The 25090-nt window shown below is 35.9% G+C and overlaps 1 protein-coding gene and 1 long non-coding RNA gene across 3 annotated transcripts in view; both read right to left on the bottom strand.

The window, feature by feature from the left end:
• Positions 1-25090, bottom strand: part of PCDH11X (protocadherin 11 X-linked) — a 985621-nt gene that overhangs the window by 205251 nt on the left and 755280 nt on the right. The gene's annotated exons all lie outside the window — the stretch shown is intronic.
• On the bottom strand, positions 8740-22724 carry LOC122434891. Its single transcript, XR_006267490.1, has 3 exons — positions 22570-22724; positions 19395-19397; positions 8740-8904 (listed from the first exon to the last, which is right to left on the bottom strand). It is a non-coding gene; the product is annotated as an uncharacterized LOC122434891 (long non-coding RNA).

Raw genomic sequence — 25090 nt, 5'->3', positions numbered from 1 at the left:
GGGATTATCCCAGTAGGAATACTAGAGTGGGTTGTCATTTCCTTCTCCAGGGGATCTTCCTGATTCAGGGATCAAACTTGTATCTCCTGCATTTGCAGGTGAAATCTTTGCCACTGAGATGCCTGGGGAGCTGTAAATGTATTGGAAGACCTATATTTCCATTAGGACAGTTAAAAAAAGGAAATAAAAACCAAATTCATGTTTGTTTAATATAAAAAGAAACATTTTTTTTAGTTTAGATATAAATCATTTTAAAATTAAGTGTTTAATGGCAATATCCACACATAATTAATATCCATAAGTTTATTTGGTTTTATATTTCAAACATCAAAGGACAAACCTGACATATGGAAATCTAGCTATAGATTTTAGGAGTAAGCAAGATATTTTCCATGTGATGAAACACTGGGTAGCTATTGTGGAGAACCAATCTTTTGAGTTGATACATTGCTAAATATTTTATGTCAACAAAGAACAAAAAGTAAAAGACAGTGCCACAAACATGAAAAGGAAATAAAAAGTTGAAGTAAGTTATTTCAAATTGAATTAAAGAAAAGGTTACATGCACAGGAAGAGGAGTATGAAGGATTTATGTTAAAAGTCTGACAGATTAACTGACTGAATAAGACATGCTAAAATGTTTTTTGAATAAACGAAATGCTATCTGCCTTAGAAATTGTCTGCACTTCATGATTATAAGGCACAGATTCAAATCAATGGCTTTCTGAATACTAAAAATATAAATATTATATTTTGGTATTTTCAAAATAAAAGCATGTCACCTAAGATTAAAATATTGCCTAAGATCTACTTTTTACATAATAAGAAAGGAAACAAATCTTCTATATAGATATACATTTGATTCTGTATTTGTATGGGATGCTAAGAATTAATCTCTCCCTTTACTTAGTTAAGTTTCTTCAGACATAAAATGATGATGTTTCTGCTAGCTAGGGTAGGGAACGAATACACAAATTGTGTCAAATATGTAAATTAGTATTGCTAAGAAGCTGACTGAAATTTGGTCTAAGAGAATCTACAGCAATCAGAGTAGAAAAATAAACGGAATCCAGATAGGAAAAGAAGAAGTGAAACTCTCACTGTTTGCAGATGACATGATCCTCTACATAGAAAACCCTAAAGACTCTACCAGAAAATTACTAGAGCTAATCAATGAAAATAATAAAGTTGCAGGATATAAAATTAACGCACAGAAATCCCTTGCATTCCTATACACTAACAATGAGAAAAGAGAGAAATTAAGGAAACAATACCATTCAACATTGCAACAAAAAGAATAAAATACTTAGGAGTATATCTACCTAAAGAAACAAAAGACCTATACATAGAAAACTATAAAACACTGATGAAAGAAATCAAAGAGGACACAAACAGATGGAGAAATATACCGTGTTCATGGATTGGAAGAATCAATATTGTCAAAATGACTATACTACCCAAAGCAATCTATAGATTCAGTGCAATCCCTATCAAGCTACCAACGGTATTCTTCACAGAACTAGAACAAATAATTTCACAGTTTTTATGGAAATACAAAAAACCTCGAATAGCCAAAGCAATCTTGAGGAAGAAGAATGGAACTGGAAGAATCAACCTGCCTGACTTCAGGCTCTACCACAAAGCCACAGTCATCAAGACAGTATGGTACTGGCACAAAGACAGAAATATAGATCAATGGAACAAAATAGAAAGCCCAGAGATAAATCCACATACCTATGGACACTTTATCTTTGACAAAGGAGGCAAGAATATACAATGTAAAAAAGACAACCTCTTTGACAAGTGGTGCTGGGAAAACTGATCAACTACTTGTAAAAGAACAAAACTAGAACACTTTCTAACACCATACACAAAAATAAACTCAAAATGGATTAAAGATCTAAATGTTTAAGACCAGCAACTATAAAACTCCTATAGGAGAAGATAGGCAAAACACTCTCTGACATAAATCACAGCAGGATCCTCTATGACCCACCTCCCAGAATATTGGAAATAAAAGCAAAAATAAACAAATGGGACCTAATTAAAACTAAAACCTAATTAAACCTAAAACAAGTATATTACCAAGGGTGAAACAAATCACCAGCCCAGGTTGGATGCATGAGACAAGTGCTCAGGGCTGGTGCACTGGGAAGACCCAGAGGGATGGGATGGAGAGGGAGGCGGGAAGGGGGATCAGGAAGGGGAACACATGTAAATCAATGGCTGACTCGTGTCAATGTATGGCAAAAACCACTACAATATTGTAAAGTAATTAGCCTCCAACTAATAAAAATAAATGGGAAAAAAAAGAAATATTTTGATATTATTTTGGTTTTCTCTTGGCGCGGGGTGGGGGGGGGGGAGCATGAGCAACCAAGCCATTTATTTAAAATGTGTGCCAATCCTATTTAATCTTCTAATGCTCATTATACTCAGGTGAACCATTATGACACAGGATGTGTAAGAAGGGACATTCTACAATATTCTTTCTATCCCCTGATCCTTAAGTAGCAGTATATTCCTGTTCTGTTTCTATGCTTGTACTGGATCATGCAGAGATGTAACCAGTGTTCACTTATTTTGCACAGTTAAAACGCACTGAAAAAATTCTAAAAGTGATTCCACAGTATTTTCATTAATAAAATTAAATTAAATTTGGGTTTTTATTTCATTAAATTAAATTCAAGTTCTACAATACTTTTGTTTGTAAAAATTAAAGGGAAATTTTGTAATTAAATTACATATCCAAACCACAATGTATGTTTCTTATAATAGAACAATCTGATCTCTTCCCTGTAATTTTAAACATTATACCTGAATTTCAAATGTGAAGAGCAATATAAACATATTTGTATTTTAAATAATAAATACTACTTGATTTAAATAAGGTCTAAGAATAAAGTGCTTTTCCTACTAAAAGTTATTTTGTTTTGATTTGTTTTGTTTTGTTTTGATTTTGCAATACAGATTTTTCCTTCAGGTTGACTAAGTTAAAAGAAGAATTTGATATGTGGTTTTGAACTAAATATGTATGCATTTCTATTTATTTAAACTTTATTTCCTATAAACCCAGGTTTGCTCCCTGGTTGGGGAAGATCCCCAGAGAAGGAAATGGCAACCCACTCCAGTATTCTTGCTTGGAGAATTCCATGGACAGAGGAACCTTGTTGGGCTACAGTCCATGGGGTCACACAGAGTTGGACACAACTGAGCAGCTCACACGTACACACACACACCCATATTTTCAACATAACATCATATATGGTTATCAATAAACTCCGAAGACCTATCATAAAACTTTCATTTTGAAAAATTGGCACTTTCAAGAATGAACACAAAACATTCCCAGCTATCATTTCACTCTTTAGTTCAAATAATTTAAATGAGATACATTAGAAAGAAGATATAATTAAAAATTAACTATATAATCTAAATCGATATCTTTAGGAGTCATAAACATATAATAGAATGCAGTCCTAACACTAATAAATAAACATGGTGACATTAAACCTAAAAATATTAATAAATATGTGTAAATTCTTGACTAAAAACGTCTCAAAGAACAAATACTTTACATAAGTGAATCGATTTTCACGCCATGCATAATCAGAATCCAAACATATTCTGGGGCAAAAATATACATTTATGAGCATGTAGTAATTTATTAATAAATTCTCTCACAATACTTTTGGTCAAATTTTGTTTGTCTGTTTAAGGATAACATACTATGGTATATTTAGGAGAAGCTTACACAAAGAGTAACCTAGAATAGTGTCTGGCATGGTTAAATATTTGACAAATATTTGTCAAGTGAATGAAAACATGTTGAAACATTTGAATGTCAATATGCCACAATCACCCTGTGACACTAATTCTAGCTAAGTGAAAATTAACAAAACAAAAGGATGAAAGATAAAATTCTGTAGTATATGCTTGTATCTAATCCAGTTCTCACCTTTTTCAGACAAATTTTCCAAATGGCTTTTTTGTCAGACTTTTGTATAACCTATTTCTGTTATAATGAACATCCTTCTGAGTCTCTGCTTTGGTTTGCAAAATCATGGGTACTCCTCCAATTAGAGCTTCTGGAACCTTACAACCTTTATGATTTTTAATCTTAAAAGAAGAAAGAGCACTTTTTGCTGACTCTGTTTAGGCTGAATTCTCAAATCTAAAACACCAAATAAAACATCTCTGATATTCATTAGACCAAAAAGATCTATCATTTGTTATGTTTCAGGTCTTGCTATGTGTTAAGAATACTTTTGTTAAAAAGAAAAAAAAAAAGAAGAAGAAGTAGAAGAAGAAGAAATGTTCCCAGATCACCTGGCATTTATATGCTTTTGAAAAATATGCATCTAATGGAAGGCATGCTAATACACAGGCCTCTATTCAGAACTGTTGAGCGTTTTGTCCTTCTATCATTGGTTTGCTGTCTAAATGGTTTAACCATAGTAAGTTGCTTTAAAATGAGCAAGCTAGGTGTCACTTTACTATAGTTGATTGATCCAAGTTATCTCTACAGATCATAGAAAATCAGCTCAATGGAACTACTATTGGTACTTTAAATTTTAGAATATGATAAAGCACCTAACTCGTTGTCTCCATACATATATCTGTATCTATATAGCAAATAGGTTGTAATCATTTAAAATGTTGATATTACAAAGGTCACAAAACTAGAGTCCACACAAATTTCACCTGGATTATTATACTTGAAATCACTTTACAAATATTAAATTTAGAGTGTAAATATTTTAAATACTATTTCAAATGAAAGAAATGCCTTCTTTGGTTTTCAAAGAACATCTAAACTCTATATTGTTTCAGAAATAATTTATGAGACAATAGGGAAACGTCTAAAATATGCTATATGTAGTACCAAAAAATAGAAAAAATTTCATTCTGTTGACTAAACCGTTGGGGTGATTCCATTTTATGATTTTTTTGAATTTGATAGCATTTTTAAAGTATCTAAATTTGACAACTGAGTAGAAAGATCATGGACTCAGTTTTCAAATATCTATAACTGCGCTCCTTACTTGATATGTAACTTCTACTGACAAAGACTTTTGTAAGGTCAATGCATATTTATACTTTAAACAACTGAGACAAGAGTTCACCATCTTATATTTTCATAAAGTAATAGTAATTAGGACCAAATTCAGAATAGATTTCATTACCATAATATTTTCTATCACTTCTATATACTGCATCTTGGTGGCATGCAGGAGTACAAATCAAATGTTTATTACAAAGCAAGAAAACTAAGTCATTTCTCTAGTTTTCATTGACTTAGCAATCAAGGAAGTCACTTGGCTTTTACCATTAATGTATAATCCCCATTTTAGTATTTAATAATGCATAAGATATATCATTACCGGTCACATTTTTAAGATAGATCTAAAAGAGGAACTTTTGCACCTCAAATACTATTATAAATATTGTCATCTCTATAAATATTCAACAATTATAATTCTATATGGGTCATTCTCTAAGTATGTCAGGGAGCTTGTAAAAGCGGGACAGAGATAACAACAAAAACAAGGATACAGACGTAAAAGAAGGAAGACATATAAATGCCCCAAGTAATATCTCATAATATTATCTATATTTTGCTTTGCTTTTAGGTCATCTCAGTTTTGAACCATAGTGCTCAAATAGCATTTCTATACATTCTGTCAGGATGAATTCATCTTTGTTCCCACAGGAAGTTTTTACTGTGCATGTTAAAGAACTCACAAAATGAGTGGTTAAATCTACCCAAGCTTACAAAACTGCTAATTTCTGGACTCAGACAATTTGATCCTGATGTTTATATTCTTTGTTTTGTTAAACGTTTTGTTTTGCTAAATGTGTCTATACATGAATCAGACTGTAGTCCACTAGGCTCGTCTGTCCATAAAATTTCCCAGGCAAGAATACTGGAGTGAGTTGCCATTTCCTTCTTCAGGGGATCTTCCTGATTCAGGGATCTAACTCACATCTCCTGTATTGACAGAGAGATTCTTTACCACTGAACCAACAGGGAAGCCCATACATATCATACACAGATAATATTAATATACAATAGAATTCACATACCCATGTGTGATAAACTATAATTTTAACTGTTCTTCAGCTTTCATATCAGTTCTATGAATACTCTCAGATTCATAAAAATGTTATGATATAATTAGCAGATGAAACTCTAATACCCATTTAAATAAATACTGATTGCCTCCCTGTTTCCTTTATTTTGAAAATTTTAAAATCATTGAATTTAGCCCAAGAATTTGACATGATTAAAAGGAAAATTTTGCTTTTCATCTGTCTTGTAAAGCATTTTGTCATCCTCAAAGAAATAATATTAAATAGACGACCATTAACAAAAGGGAAAGGCTACCCACTCCAGTATTCTGACCTGAAGAATTCTATGGATTGTATAATCTGTGGGGTCGCAAAGAGTCGTACACAACTGAGTGACTTTCACTTTCACTTCACTTTCAAACAAATTACAATGCCAGAAATTTTTGGCTCTTAATCAAATTAATTACTATTAATCAAGCTTCTTTGCTTTTCTTTTCACAAAGGCTTTTCTGTTATATTTAGCTTGACAAAGTTTTGAGAATGTGTCTCCATAGAAAATACATTTTCTTACCTCATGACAAAAAGAACTGATGGAGTCAAAGATAAAAACTTTACCTTCATTCTTGTGTGTGTGTGTGTTAGTTGCTTAGTTGTGTCCAACTGTTTGTGACCCCATGGACTGTAGCCCACCAGGATCCTCTGCCCATGGAATTCTCCATGCAAGAATAATGGAGGGGGGTAATCATGCTCTTCTCCAGGGGATTTTCCCAACCCAGGCATCTAACCTGGGTCTATTGTATTGCAGGCAGATTTCTTTTACAGCCGGAGCCATGAGGAAAGCACCTCCTTCATTCTTCAGTCAGTTTAGTTGCCCAGTCGTGTTCAACTATTTGCAACCCCATGGACTGCAGCATGCAGTCCCTGTCTTTACCAACTTGTTGTCTTTTACCAACTCCTGGGGCTTGCTCAAACTCATGTTCATTGAGTTCGTGATGCCATCCAAAATCACATTCTCTGTCATACACTTCTTCTCCTGCCTTCAGTCTTTCCCAGCATCAGTGTCTCTTCTAATGAGTCAGTTCTTCACATCAGGTGGCCAAATTATTGGAGGTTCAGCTTCAGCATTAGTCCTTCCAATGATTGGCTGGTTTGACCTATTTGCATTCCAAAGGATTCTCAAGAGTCTTCTTCAACACCACAGTTCAAAAGCATCAATTCCTCTGCACTCAAGTTTTTTGTTGTCAAACTCTCACATGCATACATTGCTACTCGAAAAACTATAGCTTTGACTATATGGACCTTTGTTGGCAAAGTTAATGTCTCTGCTTTTAAATATGCTGTCTAGATTGGTCATAACTTTTCTTCCAAGGAGTAAGCGTCTTTTAATTTCATGGCCATGGTCACCATCTGCAATAATTTTGGAGCCCAAGAAAATAAAGTGTGTCACTGTTTCCATTGTTTCCCCATCTATTTGCCATGAAGTGATGGGACCAGATGCCATAACCTTAATTTTCTGAATGTCGAGTTTTAAGCCAGCTTTTACACTCTTCTCTTTCATTTTCACCAAGAGCCTCTTCAGTTCCTCTTTGCTTTCTCCCATAAGCATGGTGTCATCTGCGTATCTGATGTTACTAATATTTCTCCCAGCAATCTTTATTCCAGGTTGTGCTTCCTCCAGCCCAGAATTTCACATGATGTACACTGCATATAACTTAAATAAGCAGGGTGACAATATACAGCCTTGATGTACTCCTTTCCCGATTTGAACTATTTGAAACAGTACCTTATTCCATGTTCTAACTGTTGCTTCTTGACCTGCATACAGATATCTCAGGAGGCAGGTAAGGTGGCCTGGTATTCCCATCTCTTGAAGAATTTTCCACAGTTTGTTGTGATGCAAACAGTCAAAGGCTTTGGCATAATCAATAAAGCAGAAGTAATTTTTTTTTCTGGAATTATTTTGCTTTTTCTATGATGCAACAGAGGTTGGCAATTTGATCTCTGCTTCCTCTACCTTCTCTAAAACCAGCTTGAACATCTGGAAGTTCTTGGTTCATGTACTGTTGAAGCCTAGCTTGGAGAATTGTGAGCATCACTTTGCTAGCATGTGAGATGAGTGCAACTGTGTAGTAGTTTGAACTCTTTGGCATTGCCTTTCTTTGGGATTGGAATGAAAACACCTTTTCCAGTCCTGTGGCCACTGCTGAGTTTTCCAAATTTGCTGATATGTTGAGGGCAACACTTTAACAGCATCATCTTTTAGGATTTGAAATAGCTCAACTGGAATTCCATGTCCTCCACTAGCTTTCTTCATAGTGATGCTACCTGAGGCCCACTTGACTTCACACTCCAGGATGCCTGTCTCTAGATGAGTAACCACACCATCATGGTTATGTGGGTCATTATGATCTTTTTTGCATAGTTCTTCTGTGTATTCTTGCCACCTCTTCTTAATATCTTCTGCTTCTGTTATGTCTATATCATTTCTGTTCTTTTTTTTTTGTGTGTGTGTGTCCTTCTATGCACGAAATGTTCCCTTACTATCTCTAATTTTCTTGAAGAGACCTCTAGTCTTTCCTATTCTACTGTTTTCCTCTGTTTCTTAGCATTGATCATTGAAGAATGCTTTCTTATCTCTCCTTGCTATTATTTGGAACACTGCATTCAGATGGCTGTATCTTTCCTTTGCTCCTTTGCCTTTCACTTCTCTTCTTTGCTCAGCTATTTGTAAGGCCTTCTCAGACAATGCTTTTGCCTTTTTGCATTTCTTTGTATTGGGGAAGGTTTTGATCACCGTCTCCTGTACAATTTCAGGAACCTCTGTCCATAGTTCTTCAGGCACTCTGTTTATGAGATCTAATCCCTTGAATCTATTTGTCACTTCCATTGTATAGTCAATCTTAAGAGATCTGATTTAGGTCATACCTGAATGGTCTAGTGGTTTTCCCTCCTTTCTTCAATTTAAGTCTGAATTTGGCAATAAGGAGTTCATGAACTGAACCACAGTCAGATCCCAGTCTTGATTTTGCAGACTGTATAGAGCTTCTCCATCTTTGGCTGCAAAGAATATAATCAAACTGATTTCAGTATTGACCATCTGGTGATGTCCATGTGTAGAATCATCACTTGTATTGTTGGAAGAGGGTGTTTTCTGTAATTAATGTGTTCTCTTGGCAAAACTCTGTTAACCTTTGCCTTGTTTCATTTTGTTCTCCAAGGTCAAATTTGCCTGTTATTCCATGTATCTTTTGACTTCCTACTTTTGTATTCCAGCCCCTTATGATGTAAAGGAGCTCTTTATTTGGTGTTAGAATGTCTTGTAGGTCTTGATAGAACCATTCAACATCAGCTTCTTCAGCATTAGTGGTTGGGGCATAGACTTGGATTACTGTGATATTGAATGGTTTGCCTTGGAAATGAACAGAAATCATTCTGTAGTTTTTCAGACTGCACCCGAGGACTACATTTCAGACTCTTTTTTCGACTATGAGGGCTACTCCATTCTTCTAAGGGATTCTTAAAAAAACTCAAATGGTAAATGATTGGAAGGCATTTTTTAAGTTTCTCTGTTTAACCCCTTGTTCTCCAATTAACCTACACATTTAATCCACTTATGAATAATTTAGCAAAAATATCATTTTCAGACTCTATTCCCAGAGTAAATGATAGCGTTGGCCTGGAGTGGTACCTGGTGTCAGTATAATTTTTTGCCTTTTTTTTTTACAGTTTTATATGAAAATACATATATATGATAATATATATATATATATGAAAATATATGAAATATATTAAAAAAATATATATGAAAATTTACTGAAAAAGAATTTCCATTAGTAAGATCCCACAAGTGATTCATCTGCACATGGAAATTTGAGATGCATTCATTTTAACTACTCTAAAAATCATTCATATGTACTTTTTTCATTTAAAGCTTTGTATCTGTGATTAAAGTTTGGTGCAGCTGTTAGGTAGCAGTCAAGTAGCTATGATGGATATACACAAACTGCAAACAAACTTCTTTAGACATTAAAATGATGAAATGTTTTGTAATGACTTTTCATCAAAATTTCAGTTTAGATATGTAAATATAGTATTAAATTTCATTGATATTTGCCATCTGATATTTGGACATCTGATTAGATGTCCTACTTTGATATAGAAAGTATGCTAACATTAATAAATTTAAAACTTTTTGACAGATCTCTGTTTAACTAGTTCATTGGTCAAACAAAGTTCATTTTTTTGTTAAATAAATAATAAATAAATAATAAAACCTATTGAATTTTGACCTCTGTAAGCTGTATGTACCTAATTAGGATACTGCTACTTTCATTTACTTTTTTACTGCCAAAATGAGTTTTATGCTTAGGAAAAGTTAGATATGTGTTCACAGACATCCTAATATTACTACACTTGCTTTTAAATTTATTTCATTTAATTAAAATTTTATGCTAACTAATACAATATGAATATAAAATAATTGCTTCAAAGAAGATAAAATTGAACTTTTAATAAAGAATTGTAAAGGGCAACTTTCACTAAGATTTGTCAGGTAATTATGTGTAAGTAACATAAGAGCAGAAGATTCAGAAAATGTACTATAAAGTTTCATATTCATAAAACTTTTCAAGACTGCTAAATGCACATTTTATTTTATGGGATTCAAAACTGGAAGTTGCAGACTATGTATTATGGGTGTGGTTTGTGTAATAAAGATGATGCATGACTCTAACTGGCGTATAACTAACCAGTGAACATATATCTAAAGAAAAGGCAAAAGCCCTACATCAAATAATGGAAGGTAAATGTGCACTTCTTTGTTTCAACTATTTATGAATCACGTATACTTAAGGTAGGGCTTCCCAGGTGGCTCCATTGGTAAAGAATCTGCCAACCAATGCAGGAGATGCAAGAAACATGGGTTTGATCCTTGGGTCAGGAAGATCCCCTGGAGGAGGAAATGGCAGCTCACTCCCTTATTCTTGCCTGGAGAATCCTATGGACAGAGGAGTTTGAGGGCTACAGTTCATAGGATTGCAAAGAGTCAGACACAGCTGAAGCCACTTAACATGCACACACACACACACACACACACACACACACACACGTGTTCTTATAAATAAAAACCTTCTAAACAAAATTTGTTAATCTTATCAATAAAATTTAACTCTAATTTCATGTCTTTGTGGTTTAATTCTTGGTGTGTACATGAATATACGTGCATGTAGAGAAAATTTTCCCAATGATCTGAGATGGACACAATTAAATAAATTTATCTTTGCCATTTTAGAAACTCAACAATGAGTTATTTATTTATGTATTTTTAAATTTATTTTAATTGGAGGGTAATTTATTTAAAATATGTGATGGGTTTTGCCATATATCGACATGAGTCACACACGAGTGCACATGTGTCTCCTCATCCTGAACTGCCTCCCACCTCCCTCCCCACTCCCTCCCTCTAGGTTGTCCCAGAGCACGGGCTTTGAGTGCCCTGCTTCATGCATCAAACTTGCACTGGCCATCTATTTAACAAATGGTAATATACATGTTTCAATGTTATTCTCTCAAGACATCCCACACTCTCCTTCTTCCACATAGTCCAAAAGTCAGTTCCTTACATTTGTGTTTCTTTTGCTGCCTTGCATATAGGATCATCATTACCATCATTCTAAATTCCATATATATGTGTTAATATACTGTATTGATATTTCTCTTTCATGACTTATTTCACACTGTATAATAGTCTCCAGTTTTGTCCACCTCATTACAACTGACTCACATGTGTTCTTTTTTTTTTTTTTTTATAGCTGAGTAATATAGATTACTTTCTAACACCATACACAAAATTAAACTCAAAATGAATTAAAGATCTAAATGTAAGGCCACATAAATTATTTACCCAACATGAGATGAAATAGTATTTTTTATTAAATTGCACAACTATACATTTCCAATTAAAGAAAAACTACAATGAACTTCTGTTTGTTACATGTATGTGTGAAGAATGCTTTTCTTGCAGTCATTGTATTTCTTCAACAGATATCTAAATTCGTAAGTACAATTTCATTCCTATGTAATGGAAAAGAAACCTGACATTCAGATAAGATCTGAGATTCAAACAAACAGATCTGAGATTCAAACAAAGAAAGTTTCTGACTTTTGAGATCTTTGTGGGCTTAACCACTGTATGTCAATATTCCTCCAGAATGTTCCCTGAAAGAATGGGCAGAAAAAAAGGCAAGTTCTCAAGCAAGATTCAATTTTGAGACTGGTTTTTAGCCCAAGTGCACATTTGTGTAACTTTGGGCAAATAGCTTTTCCTTTAGCCCAAACTCCAGATCTGTGGAGTGCAGAGATTGTGTATATTATTTTAAATATTCACTTTAGAATTGAAAGATTTTTTTTTATATTCTCATATCAGGGACACATTTTTTAATTAACAGGTTGACCAGAGATACATTTTCTCCTTATTTTCTTGACTACTATCTCATCTTATTCTTCTAACTCACATGAGAATAACCCTCTGATAATGGTATGAAATCAAACAAAAACTTCAGTTTAACAGTTAATTGAAATTTGTGGTAGAAATGATTGAAGTTATTATATTAGAAGTTAATCATTAGTGTTTATGATTTTCAAATCTGCTCTGTCCTGGTTCTGCTTAGTTGACTATGCTTCTTGATGGTTTATACTGTCTATACCTGAAATATCTAAGTATGATACCTGGGTTACTTGCTAAGATTTTTCTTTAACAGTAAAATTCTACAACTTACTTGTAGAGTAATGATTGTAGTTCATCATGAATGAGCAAAACAGTCAGGGCATGGCTATGCTGATCTTTCTGTTCTGAACAAATTTAATTATCAGATGAATGCCAAACATTTATTTTTTTTAAATTTGGCAAATACAAGTAATGCATGTTTAAACTGAAGAGGAATTTATATAAGTCCTATATGCTATATCAGGAGAAGGAACTGGCAACCCACTCCACCATTCTTGCCTGGAGAACTCCATGGGCAGAGGAGCCTAGAGGGCTAGAGTCCATGGATTTGCAAAGAGTAGGATATGACTGAGTGACTGGCACACATATGCTATATCAAGCCTATCTGAGGAATGTCAAAGTCAGATTTACTTATGTGACTCATTCTAAAATGATATGAAAATAAATTGCTATATGTTTTATTTTTATATACTCATATAAGCCTTGAATTTTAAAAAATTAATTAATTTATTTTAATTGGAGGCTAATTACTTTACAATATTGTCACGGTTTTTGCCAATATTGACATGAATCAGCCATGGGCGTACATGTGTTCCCAATCCAGAACCCCCCTCCCACCTCCCTCCCCATCCCATCCCCCAGGGTCATCCCAGTGCACCAGCCATGAGCACCCTGTTTCATCCATCAAACCTGGACTGGTGATCTGCTTCACATATGATAATATACACATGTCAATGCTACCCTCTCAAATCATCCCACCCTCGCCTTCTCCCACAGAGTCCAAAAGACTATTCTTTACATCTGTGTCTCTTTCTCTATCATATAAGGTCATTGTTAACATCTTTCTAAATCCTATACATATGCGTTAGTATACTGTACTGGTGTTTTTGTTTCTAACTTACTTCATTCTGTATAATACCCTCCACTTTCATCTACCTCATTAGAACTGAGTCAAATGCATTCTTTTTAATAGCTGATTAATATTCCATTGTGTAAGTCTACCATAGCTTTCTTATCCATTTGTCTGCCGATGGACATTTAGGTTGCTTCCATGTCCTGGCTATTGTGAACAGTGCTACTATGATCATTGGGGTACATGTGTCTCTTACAATTCTGGATTCCTCGGTGTGTATGCCCAACAGTGGTATTGCTGGGTCATACGGCAGTTCTATTTCCAGGTTTTAAGGAATCTCCACACTGTTATCCATAGTGGCTGTACTAGTTTGAATTGCCACCAAGAGTGTAAGCAGGTTCCTTTTTCTCTGCACTTCCACTCCAGCATTTATTCTTTGTAGACTTTTTGATAGTAGCCATTCTGAATGGCATGAGGTGATACCTCACAGTGGTTTTGATTTGCATTTCTCTGATAATGAGTGATGTTGAACATTTTTTCATATGTTTCTTAGTCATCTGTATGTCTTCTTAGAGAAATGTCTGTTTAGGTCTTTGGCCCATTTTTTGATTGGGTCGCTTATTTTTCTGGAATTGAGCTGCATGAGCTGCTCATATATTTTTGAGATTAATTCTTTGCCAGTTGCTTCGTTTGCTATTATTTTCCCCATTCTGAAGGCTTTCTTTTCACCTTGCTTATAGTTTCCTTTGTTATGCATAAGCTCTCAAGTTTAGTTAGGTCCCATTTGTTTATTTTTGCTTTAATTTCCATTACTCTGGGAGGTGGATCATAGAGGATCCTGCTGTGATTTATGTCAGAGAGTGTTTTGCCTATGTTTTCCTCGAGGAGTTTTATAGTTTCTGCTCTTAAGTTTAGATCTTTAATCCATTTTGAGTTTATTTTTTTTTGTATGGTGTTAGAAAGTGTTCTAGTTTCATTCTTTTACAAGTGGTTGACCAGTTTTCCCATCACCACTTGTTAAAGAGGTTGTCTTTTTTCCATTGTATATCCTTGCCTCCTTTGTCAAAGATAAGGTATCCCTAGGTGTGTGATTTTATCTCTGGGCTTTCTATTTTGTTCCATTGATCTATATTTCTGTCTTTGTGCCAGTACCATACTGTCTTGATGAATGTAGCTTTGTAGTATAGTGTGAAGTCAGGCAGGTTGATTCCTCCAGTCCCATTCTTCTTTCTCAAGGTTGCTTTGGCTATTCGAGGGTTTTTGTATTTCCATACAAATTGTGAAGTTATTTGTTCTAGTTCTCTGAAAAATACCATTGGTAGCTTGATAGGAATTGCATTGAATTTATAAATCGCTTTGGTTAGTATACTCATTTTCACTATATTGATTCTTCCAATCCATGAATATGGTATTTTTCTCCATCTATTTGTGTCATCTTTGATTTATTTCATCAGTGTTTTATAGTTTTCTGTTTAGTTGATATTTCCATAGGTGTGAGTGGGGTATTAAAGTCTCCCATTATTATTTCCCCTTTCATACTTGTTAATATTTGCCTTACATATTGCCATACTCCTATGTTGGGTGCATATGTATTTATAATTATTATATATTCTTGGATTGACCCTTTGATCATTATGTAGTGTCCTTCTTTGTCTCTTTCAAGGCCTTTATTTCAATATCTATTTTATCTAATATGAGTATTGCTCTTCCAGGTTTCTTTTGATCTCCAATTGCATGAAATACTTTTTTCCAGCCCTTCACTTTCAGTATGTATGTTTCCCTAGGTTTGAGGTGGGTCTCTTGTAGACAACATATATAGTTTTTTTTTTTTTTTTTTTTTAATCTAGTCAGCCAGTCTTTGTCTTTTGGTTGGGGCATTCAATCCGTTTCCATTTAAGATAATTATTGATAAGTATGATCCTGTTGCCATTTACTTTGCTCTTTTGGGTTCAAGTTTATACACCTTTTTTGTGTTTCCTGTCTAGAGAAGATCCTTTATCATTTGTCAAAGAGCTGATCTGGCAGTGTTGAATTCTCTCAGCTTTTGGTTGTCTGTAAAGCTTTTGATTTCTCCTTCATACTTGAATGAGATCCTTGCTCGGTACAGTAATCTGGGTTGTAGGTTTTTCTCTTTCATCACTTTAAGTATGTCCTGCCATCCCCTTCAGGCCTGAAGAGTTTATATTTGTAAGATCAGCTGTTATCCTTATAGGAATCCCCTTGTGTGTTATTTGTTGTTTTTCCCTTGCTGCTTTTAATATTTGCTCTTTGTGTTTGATCTTTGTTAATTTGATTAATATGTGTCTTGGAGAGTTTCACCTTGGGTTTATCCTGTTTGGCACTCTCTGGGTTTCTTGGACTTGGGTGGCTATTTCCATCCCCATTTTAAGGAAGTTTTCAACTATTATCTTCTCAAGTATTCTCTCATGGCCTTTCTTTTTGTCTTCTTCTTCTGTGACTCCTATGAATCAAATGTTTGGGCATTTGACATTGTCCTAGAGGTCTCTGAAGTTGTCCTCATTTCTTTTAATTCTTTTTTTCTTTTTTCCTATCTGCTTCATTTATTTCCACAATTCTATCTTCCACCTCACTTACCCTATCTTCTGCCTCAATTATTCTACTGTTGGTTCCCTCCAGAATGCTTTTGATGTCAGTTATTGCATTATTCATTATTGATTGGCTCCTTTTTATGTCTTCTAGGTCCTTGTTAAACATTTCTTGCATCATCTCAATCCTTGGCTCCAGACTATTTATCTGTAACTCCATTTTGTTTTCAAGATTTTGGATCATTTTTACTATCATTAGTCTGAATTCTTTTTCAGGTAGACTCCCTATCTCCTCCTCTTCTGTTTGGTTTGGTGAGCATTTATCATGTTCCTTTATCTGCTGAATATGTCTCTGTCTTTTCCTCTTGTTTAGATTGCTGTGTTTGGGGTGGCCTTTCTGTAGCTTGAAGTTTGTGGTTCCTCATTATTGTGGCGACTCCTCCCTGTGGGTGGGGTTGGACAAGTGGTTTGTCAAGGTTTCCTGATTAGGGAAGTTTGCATTGGTGCTCTGGTGGGTGGAGCTGGATCTCTTCTCTCTGGAGTGCAGTGAAGTGTTCAGTAGTGAGTTTTGAGGTGTCAATGGATTTAGTGTCACTTTGGACAGCGTGTGTATTAATGCTTGAAGCTATGTTCCTGTGTTGCTGGATAATTAGCATGGTATGGAACTTGTTGGCTCCTGGTTGGAGCCTGGTTTCAGTGTAGATACGGAGACTTTTGGATGAACTCTTGTTGATTAATGGTCCCTGGAGACAGGAGTTTTCTGCTGTTCTCAAGTTTTGGATTTAAGCTTCCTGCCTCTGATTTTCAGTCTTATTCTTACAGTTGCCTCAAGACTTCTCCATCCATACCACACCAATGATAATGCATCTAGGTTAATGGTAAAAAGATTCTCCACAGTGAGGGACATGCAGAGAGGTTCACAGAGTTACATGGAGAAGAGAAGAGGGAGGAGGGAGATAGAGGTGACCATGAGGAGAAGAGGGGAAGTCAAAAGGGTAGAGAGCAATCTAGCCATTAATCAATTTCCTATGTGCTTTCCACAGTCTGGAACACACAGAGAGGTTCATAAAGTTACATAGAGAGGATAAGAGGGAGGAAGGAGATACAGGTGACCAGGAGGAGAAGAGGGGGAATCAAAAGGAGAGAGACAGATCTAGCCAGTAATCAATTCCTTAAGTGTTCTCCGCATCCCGGAATACCCAAAGAGATTTATAGAGTTGGGTAGAGAAGAGAAGGAGGAGGGATGAGATAGAGGTGACCTGGAGAAGAAAAAAGAGAGTCAAAAGGGGGAGAGGACAATCAAGCCAGTAATCACACTTCTAAGTAAAAATAGGTACTGAAGATTGGATTCTTAAAGGTACAAATTTGATAACAAATACCACAAAGAAAAGATTAAAAATCTAGAATAGAGGTTAGCCTCTCAAAAATACAATGTCAAAAAAACAAAACAAAATCACAAAAATTACATATATATATATATATATATATATATATATATATATATATATATATATATATATATATATGAAATTTGCTTTAATAATAGGGTCTTTTTCCCCCTAAGTTTATAGTAGGTTATAAAAATTAGCATTAAAGCAGTACTAAAGGACTTAAAGATTTTTTAAATTTAAAATTGATAATAGTAAAATATAACTAGGAGTTTCTCTGGAGCTGTTGAGGGCAGTGTGGTGTCAGTTCAGTTTCAGATAGTTCCTTGTTCCAGCTTGTACTTCTTCTCGAGTTCTATAGGCCCCTTCCAATGTATTTCGTGCTAACTACAGGGCTTTAGTCTGTTGCACCTGTCACTTCCAAAGTGGTTCCCTCTGTTTATTTTGGCTTCTTCTGTTCGCAAGTCTCTTCAGCGTCTAATTTCCACCCTGACACAAGGGGGCAGAGGTGTTCATTTATTTAGGTTCACTTGTTCAATTGTGCTGTGAGGAGGGAGGAATACTGCAAACAAATATCACTGCTGTGTGTGAGGAGTGCTTGCAGTGTCTGGGCCACACTGGGTTTGCTCCCGCTCACGGCGTGTGTGCTTTCCTCTTCTACACTGCTCAGGCTCCAGGTTGCTGTGCAGGAGAACTGTCTAAAGTGGGCCCTGGCTTGCATGCATTCCCCAGGTCTAAGCCACTCAGGTTCAGGTTCTCGGGTACTCCACAAAGGCACAGAATCAGTTGGGCCTGCATTTTGTGCCCTTCCCAGGTCCGAGCAGCTCAGGTGACCAGGTGCTTGCTGAATGCACTCTCCCCAGATGGAGTGGTGTATCTTATCACCTCCCCCATCCCAGCTGCTAGGTTTCCTTGGTGCACAGCAGGAGTGCAGTTTCAGGTGTGTGGTGTGTCTCCTCTGGGGAGCTGATCTCTGGCTGCGACCCTCCTCATGGATGTTAACCATCCAGGATGCTGGGAAGACTTGGTTAGCAACTGGGGGCCTGTTCACAGTTTGGTGGAGGATGCCATCTCGAGGGCCAAAATTGCCCCTCTCCCTCCAGCTCTGGCTATTGCCCACCTGCCTCTGTCTCCAGTGGGTGGTGGGCTGGTCTGCAGTCAGTTAGCTCTCCTCTGGTATTGGCTCAGTCCTTTGTTCTCTGAACGGGCCTGGCAGTGCCTTAAGTTAGAGTTTTTCATGGGAAAGCTCTCTCTCTGTCTCTCTCTCTCTCTCTTTTTTTTTTCCTCTAGCTATCCCACGGTTTGTGTTGCTCTCTCATGTTAGCTCCCTCAGATTGTCCTCAGGGCATTCAGTCCCAGCCCTTACCCTAAGCAGTGCAGCCCCTGCCTCCCTGTTCTGCTCCCACTTGCTCGTGGTGGACACAAGCATCTGAGCTACTTCCCTGATGGGAGTTGCAGTTAGGCACGTAATCTGTGGATTTTATTTATTTATTTTTTCCTTCTGGTTATGTTGCCCTCTGAGATTCCAAAACTCCCCACAGAACTGCTGGTGAGGGAGTTTCCTGTTGTTTGGAAACTTCTCCTCTTTCATGACTTCCTCCCAGGGACCGGTCTCCATCCCTAACTCTTTTGTCTCCCTTTTTATCTTTTATATTCTGTCCTGCCTCCTTTCAAAGACAGTGGGCTGCTTTTCTCAGTGCCTGGTGTTCTCTGTCAGAGTTCAAAAGTTGTTTTGTGGAATTTGCTGTGTTCAAATGATGTTTCAATGAATTTGTGGAGGAGAAAGTGGTCTCCCCATCCTATTCCTCCACCATCTTAGGACTGCCCCCCCCGAATTGCTATATATTTTAAAATGTAATGCTTTTGCCAGCTAATGAACAATAACATTCAGGCTATAAGAAATTACTGAAAATGATTTAACTATTCCATTATTTATATAAACTGTGCACAAGATTTTCCTTTCAAAATTCTTAAATTTGGAATGGTCAAACCCTGATCCCTATCACGCAGTTTGTTTTCTCTATGGATTCATTCTCTTCAGTTCTCATTTTAAAAGATAGTGGAAACTGCATATGATCAATTCAGGACAATTTTATGTCATATTCTAGTTTGCAGTGCTCTCTTTTGTGTTTATTTAATTTGGAAAAAAAATATTTGTACACTACATCAGAAAACAGAGGCTAAAATTGATCTAGAGTCAAATATGAGGTGACATTCAGGAAGTAAAAAATATTATTGTTTTTTATTTTGTTAATTCTGCTTCATGACCCATTGAAAATGACTTTCTAAGATTAAAAATTTAGGTGCTGTTAAATAAGTATATATAATTTAAAATCTGATCAGGCTTTAGAGAAATGTTGAGCCATGACAAAAACAAATAGTATAAGATTAAATTAAGAAACCACATTGAAGCCAAAGGCATTTCATAGCATGTTTTAATCTTTTGGGATTATCAAGGAATCAAAGAGTAGGGAAAAAATGGAAAATTTCCTAACCCAGTCTGCTACCTCATTCCAACTGAATTTTAGTTATCTGTGTTACTGTTAATTATTCTCAAGAGAGATGACTTCATAATTTCTCAGAGACTATATACAATGGTTATATTACGCTAAAGAAACAATTCCTTAGCGCTAGTACAATCTCTAAATTTAATTCAAATCATTTCCATACTTAGTGAAAAAAAAAGAACTCTCGATCTTCAAATACTCTACTTTTACTAAATACTTAAAATACTTGAAAACAACTTTAAAATTACTTTTCAACCTTTCCTTCCCACAATTCCTTTATACTTTTCTCATGGGTTATGTTTTCTTACCATGATTTTTTTTTTTTTTTCTCTACTCTGAATACTTTTTTTGTTGTTTTCAAACAAGCCTCATAGTTCATGGTGCCCGAAATCCTAACAGTCTCTCAGTGGTAAAGGAATGATATCAAAGTTCTTTTGTCTCAGATAGACTGTTACTTATAAGATTTATATTTTCCTAACTCAACCCAAATATGTGATCCTACTTTGTTGCAAATTTACCTTTAGACATCATTAAAATCTGTACTGAAATTTGATGATATTTAAATCATTTTACCTAAAAAATCATTCATTTTATCACACAATAAATAAAAATAGATTAATAACACATGACTAGTGAATCAGAAAATTACCTTAGCTTCTATACCTTATGTTGTGCACAAAAAACTAAACAAATAAAAATTACCCTTAATCCCATTAGATCTAAGTTCAATTTTTTTCTGAAGCTAAGTTTTCCTGAATAGTCTTTAGATTAAGGTTAACCTAAATGATAAGCACTTTGAGTAACTATATCCAAGATCTGAATATGGCACCTTTCATCTTCAAGTTCTCCAATATGCTAGTTAATGAATTTATTAACTATAAAATTGATTCCTTTAGGATGCATGTTTTCCACTTTACAAAGTGACTTTCAAACAACTCTTTCATTGATACTTCTTAACACTAAATCTCAATCTCATTTGCTATGAACTGTTGATATCTATGTTGCCATTAATTTGTATTTGTAGAATTTTTAAGCAATTCCTGGTACTTAAATATATGAAATCTCACAACTTATAAGACCAATGGAAGTATAGTTTATAAAAGAATAGTTAACATTGAACATTACTTAATAGTTTTAAAATTGAGATGGTACTTGAGAATGTAAAGGAAAAATTACCACATCATAATAAAAGTGAACAAAATTAAATTTAAAAACTAGCTATCACAGCTCTAAAATAAGTATAATTATCAATTAGAAATAATTTTAAATGTAATATTTTATACCCTATATTTTTAAAACCTAAAATTTACAATCCTCTTCTGCTTGTTGAAATAAGAAGTCTTTAGTCTTCCAAAGGTTGTGAGTATAGTTATCTCTTTGAAATCATTTTGCTAGTGTGAAACAGATCGCCAGTCCAGGTTGGATGCATGAGACAAGTGCTCAGGGCTGGTGCACTGTGATGACCCAGAGGGATGGGATGGGGAAGGAGGTGGGTGGGCCGTTCAGGATGGGAAACACATGTAAATCCATGGCTGATTCATGTCAATGTATGGCAAAAACCACTACAATATTGTAAAGTAATTAGCCTCCAACTAATAAAAATAAATGAAAAAAAAATATTTCTAATACATAAGCTAAAGGCAAAGGAGAAAACGGAAGATATACCCATTTGAATGCAGAGTTCCAAAGAATAGCAAGGAGAGATAAGAAAGCCTTCCTCAGTGATCAATGCAAAGAAATAGAGGAAAACAATAGAATGGGAAAGACTAGAGATCTATTCAAGAAAATTAGAGTTACCAAGGGAAAATTTCGTGCAAAGATAGGCACAGTAAAGATCAGAAAAGATACGGACCTAACAGAAGCAGAAGATATTAAGAAGAGGTGGAAAAAATACACAGAACTATACACAAAAGATCGTAATGGACCAAGTAACCACTATGGTGTGATCACTCACCTAGAGCCACACGACCTGGAGTGCAAAGTCAAGTGGGCCTTAGGAAGCATCATCAGGAACAAAGCTAGCAGAGGCAATGGAATTCCAGCTAAGTTATTTCAAATCCTAAAAGATGATGCTGTGAAAGTGATGCTCTCAATATGCCAGAAAATTTGGAAAACTCAGCAGTGGCTACAGGACTGGAAAACATCAGTTTCATTCCAATCACAAAGAAAGGCAATGACAAAAGATGTTCAGACTACAGCACAATTGCACTCATATCAACCATTAGAAAAGTAATGGTCAAAATTCTCCAGCCAGGCTTCAACAGTACATGAACTGACAATATCCATATGTTTAAGCTGGATTTCGAAAAGCCAGAGGAATCAGAGAACAAATTGCCAAAACCTATTGGATCATCGAAAAAGCAAGAGAGTTTCAGGGAAAAAAAAAAAAAATCTACTTCAGCTTTATTGACTATGCCAAAGCCTTTGACTCTGTGGATCACAAAAAAACTCTGGAAAATTCTGAAAGAGATGGGAATACCAGACCACCTTACCTGCCTCCTGAGAAATCTGTGTGCACATCAAGAATCAACAGTTAGAACTGAATATGGAACAACAGACTACTTCCAAATCAGGAATGGTGTATATAAAGGCTGTATATTGTCAGCCTGCTTATTTAACTTATATGCAGAGTACTGCATGTGAAATGCCAGGCTGGATGAAGCAAAAGCTGGAATCAAGACTGCCAGGAGAAATATCAATAACCTTAGATACGCAGATGACACTACCTCTATGGCAGAAAGAGACGAAGAACTAAAGAGCCTCTTGTTAGAGGTTGTCTTTTTTCCATTGTATATCCTTGCCTCCTTTGTCAAAGATAAGGTGTCCATAGGTTCGTGGATTTATCTCTGGGCTTTCTATTCTGTTCCATTGATCTATATTTCTGTCTTTGTGCCAGTACCCTATATGCAAAACAGAAAAAGAGACACAGATGTACAGAACAGACTTTTGGACTCTGTGGGAGAAGGCGAGGGTGGGATGTTTTGAGAGAACAGGATTGAAACATGTATATAGTCTATGGTGAAACAGATCACCAGCCCAGGTTGGATGCATGAGACAAGTGCTCGGGCCTGGTGCACTGGGAAGACCCAGAGGGATGGGGTAGAGAGGGAAGTGGGAGGGGGGATCTGAATGGGGAATACATGTAAATCCATGGCTGATTCATGTCAATGTATGACAAAACCCACTACAATATTGTAAAGTAATTAGCATCCAACTAATAAAAATAAATGAAAAAAATAAGTAAAAGTAGTATAACAGATGGATTATAAAAGTCACAAAATAAAAATAATGATAATAAATGAAAAAATAAAATAAAGAGCCTCTTGATGAAAATGATGGGAGAGACTCTCCCATTAGGAAGCTTCCATAAGTCTCTTATCCTTATTGGACAGAGGCCAGACAGAATGAAAACCACAATCACAGAAAACTAATCAAACTGATCATGTGGAACAGTGCCCTGTCTAACTTAATTAAACTATGAGCCATGCCGTGTAGGGTCACCCAGAACGGATAGGTCATGGTGGAGAGTTCTGGGAAAATGTGGTCCACTAGAGAAGGGAATGACAAACGACTTCAGTATTCTTGCCTTGAGAAACCCATGAACAGTATGAAAAAGCAAAAAGATACGGCTCTGAAAGAGTAACTCCCCAGATCGGTAGGTGCCCAATATACTATTGGAGAAGAGTGGGGAGATAACTCCAGAAAGAATGACAAAACAGAAGCAAAGCAAAAACAATGCCCAGTTGTGGATGCGACTGGTGATGGAAGCAAGGTCCAATGCTGTAAAGAGCAATATTGCATAGGAATCTGAAATATTAGGTCCATGAATCAAGGTAAATTTAAAGTGGTAAAACAAGAGAAGGCAAGAGTGAACATTGAATTTTAAGAATCAGTGAACTAAAATGGACTGGGATGGGTGATTTTAACTCAAATGACTATTATATATACTACTGTGGGCAAGAAGACCTGAGAAGAAATGGAGTTGCTCTCATAGTCAATGAGAGTCCAGAATGCAGTTTTTGTGTACAATCTCAAAAATGACAGAATGATCTCTTTTCATTTCAAAGGCAAAGAATCAATGTTACAGTAATCCAAGCCTATGCCCCAAACAGTAATGCTAAAGAAGCTGAAGTTGAATGGTTCTTTGAAGACATAGAAGACCTTCTAGAAGGAAAACCCCCCAAAAATGCCCTTTTCATCATAGGGGTTCATTTCAGTTCAGTCGCTCAGTTGTGTCCAACTTTTTGTGACCCCATGAACAGGAATGCCAGGCCTCCGTGTCCATCACCAACTCCCAGAGGTTACCCTTCCATGTCCATTGAGTCAGTGATGCCCTCCAACTATATCATCCTCTGTTATCCCCTACTCCTCCAGCCCTCAGTCTTTCCCAGCATCAGAGACTTTTCAAATGAGTCAGATCTTCACAAGAGGTGGTCAAAGTATTGGAGTTTCAGCTTCAACATCAGTCCTTCCAATGAACACTCGGGACTGATCTCCTTTAGGATAGGCTGGTTGGATCTCCCTGCAGTCCAAGGGACTCTCAAGAGTCTTCTTCAACACCACAGTTCAAAAGCATAAATTCTTTGGCACTCAGCTTTCTTTACAGTCCAACTCTCACATCCATACATGACAACGGGAAAACCCATAGCCTTGACTAAGCGAACCTTTGTTGGCAAAGTTAATGTCTCTGCCAAAGCATAAGCATCTTTTAATTTCATGGCTGCAGTCACCACCTGCAGTGATTTTGGAGCCCAAAAAATAAAGTGTGTCCCTGTTTCCCCATCTATTTGCCATGAAGTAGTGGGACTGAATGTCATGATCTTAGTTTTCTGAATGTTGAGTTTTAAGCCAACTTTTTCACTTTCCTCTTTCACTTTCATCAAGAGGCTCTGTAGTTCATATTTGCTTTCTGCCATAAGGTTGGTGTCATCTGCATATCTGATTTATTGATATTTCTCCTGACAATCTTGATTCCAGCTTGTACTTCATCCAGCCCAGTG

This window comes from Cervus canadensis, chromosome X, assembly GCF_019320065.1.
Source record: "Cervus canadensis isolate Bull #8, Minnesota chromosome X, ASM1932006v1, whole genome shotgun sequence".
Lineage (NCBI taxonomy): Eukaryota > Metazoa > Chordata > Mammalia > Artiodactyla > Cervidae > Cervus > Cervus canadensis.
The sequence above is the reverse complement of the archived record's forward strand: the minus strand, read 5'-3'. Positions and strand labels throughout refer to the sequence as shown.